The sequence below is a fragment of the Propithecus coquereli genome, unplaced genomic scaffold, assembly GCF_000956105.1.
Source record: "Propithecus coquereli isolate 6110/MARCELLA unplaced genomic scaffold, Pcoq_1.0 Scaffold665, whole genome shotgun sequence".
Taxonomy (NCBI): domain Eukaryota; kingdom Metazoa; phylum Chordata; class Mammalia; order Primates; family Indriidae; genus Propithecus; species Propithecus coquereli.
In genome coordinates, this window is record NW_012152674.1 from 517,412 (window position 1) to 519,853 (window position 2,442).

Below are 2,442 nucleotides of genomic sequence, written 5' to 3' on the forward strand. Positions count from 1 at the left end.
GGCTGCTTCTGCTGTCTTTTCTGAAATGAAGACCATCCTCACCCTCCACCCTTCGTGGTCTCTGATTCACAAATCTCCTTCTGCTCTGTGACCTTTTTCGTTAACAATCAAGGTCTTTATAATAGAAAAGTTATTAGCTCTTTCCCAGAACTTTACTCACAAGTTGACACTCATATCCCCTTTCTCTGCCTTTAGTCTCTTGATTTCCTTAGTTTCTAAGAAGCCCCGACTCCACAGAATCTCTTTTTTCACTTCAGTAATAGTTTTGCCTTCTGCTTCCTGGGTTTCTCTTCATTTCCAGTGACTTAAAAGGCACAGTAATAACCCTCCCAGACACTCCTGCTCTGTCCCTGCGTGTGACCTCCTGAGGAATCACGCGGGGAGAAGGAAATCTGACTTCATGAGCAGCCTGGGAAGTGGGTTCATGGCTGAACTGTCCCTGTTCTCGGCTATGCATTTATTTCATGTAAAGTTTGTAGATGATACGCCACTTCCCCTGAGGACTCCTTATAAACTGTGGTGAGCTGTGTGTGCTGTTCCCACCGAGGAGGCGCAAATAGAAAACTGAAGACTGAGATGGGGTAGGAGCTGCCCTGAGGAGGGGCCTTGCTCTGCCCTTGGGCAGGGAGCGGGCAGCGGTCAAGGCCCTGGGGGGGGCAGAAGCCTGTGTCAGGACCCCCTGGCATCTGGTCACAGACACACTATACCTGGGCCTGGGCAGTAGGGGGCACTGTGGGCCTCACACTGCTGGGTCCTCTCTGGGTCCCTGGGGGGCTTCGAGCCAGCCCCAGCCCAGGCACCCCTCCTGGAAATGACACCCAGCCACTAGGGCTGCCCACAGGCCAGGGGGGCTTTGGAGGGCAGGGGAGAAGCAGCACATTTGCATGCAGGGCCCCTCTCCCTCCTCTGGGGCTGGAGACTGGACAAGAGACACCTGCAGTTTGTCAGCCTCAGCAGAGCTCTGGGGTGTCTGCACCATGGCCTGGGCCCCGCTCCTCCTCCTCACCCTCCTCCTGCACTGCACAGGTCAGGACGGCCCCCACCATCCTGACCCCCAGCTCACTGACACCACCTCCCAAACCCACGCCACACTGTCCTTCCCTCTTGTCCTTCCTCCAGGACATAATGTGTGTCTGTGTTTCCAGGGTCCCTCTCCCAGCCTGTGCTGACCCAGCCACCCTCTGCATCTGCCTCCCCGGGAGCGTTGGCCAAGCCCACCTGCACCCTGAGCAGTGCGCACAGCGCCTACACCATTGCGTGGCTTCAGCAGCAGCCAGGGAGACCCCCTCGGTACATGAAGTATGTTAACATGGATGGAAGCCACGGCAAGGGGAAAGGACCCCCGATTACTTCTCAGGCTCCAGCTCCGGGGCTGAGCACTACTCAACCATCTCCAACATCCGTTCTGAGGACAAATCTGACAAATCTCATAGCATTGGTGTGTCACTGGGGCAAAGCACAGTGAGTGAGATGGATGGGGAAGTTAGACAAAAAATTTGCTCTACTCTGCCTCCAACGCTGACACTTGATTCAAAGAAAGAGCGTCTGATCCACAATCTTCAAAAATGGCAGTTTTTGGGTTTTTTTTTTTTAATTTTACAAATAAAAAGCCAGAAGCATTCTGATCCCTGGGCACCAGGTTGCTGGGTCAGGCTCCTGTAGAGTGCACAGATCTCTAGTAATGATCATGTCACCCCCTGCTGGTCTCTCCACTGTCGCTACAGCAGGGACCCAAAGACATGTTTCCAGATTCAAACACTGGAACTCAGATATATACCTCACTCCTGTCTCACGAGGTTTCTTTTAATGACCACCCTAAGAAAGTAAATTTACTTCCGACTTAAGAATTTTTGGTGTTCTATCAACATGCAAGAAAGTGCACTCTAGATAAATAGAGCAAGAAATAGTGAAAATTTATACATAACGGGAGGAAAAGTTTTAAACACTTTGGTTGCACCCAAAATTTTCTCAGGTGTTAAATGTCCAGGTTTTGTGAGTGTGGGACAAGGAGGAAGAATTGTCTCTACCACAGTGATGATGACAATTGACATGTTAATACAATAGTATACTAAAGAAGGAGGAAAAATAAATGACCATAAGGTTACACTTACAGCCCTGAGTCTGAAAGTCTATTTTATTTGATGTGATTTTTTTTTCAAAGGAGGTAGCTCCATAAACACTTCTGAAACTGTGGAGTGAGGATATCAGAAAACCTGATATGCCGTATAAGCGACGAGAACACTTGTAAAATTGTTTAAATTAACTTTTTCAGAACTCTGGACAGTTGCCAAAAGATTATAACAATCTAAGAGCATTAAAAATAATAATAAAGTGGAATCTCCATAAGATGGAAGGACTCAGCCAATGGAAAAATCTAAGTGCCAGCTTCCACTTGCTCTCTCCCAGTGGAGTCACAGACAATGCTTACTTCTCCTGGCAGTG

At 49.1% G+C, this 2,442-nt stretch overlaps 1 pseudogene; it reads left to right on the forward strand.

The window, feature by feature from the left end:
• Positions 1-977: 977 nt before the first annotated feature.
• The window catches only part of LOC105823277, a 3,662-nt pseudogene continuing 2,197 nt past the window's right edge, over positions 978-2,442 (forward strand).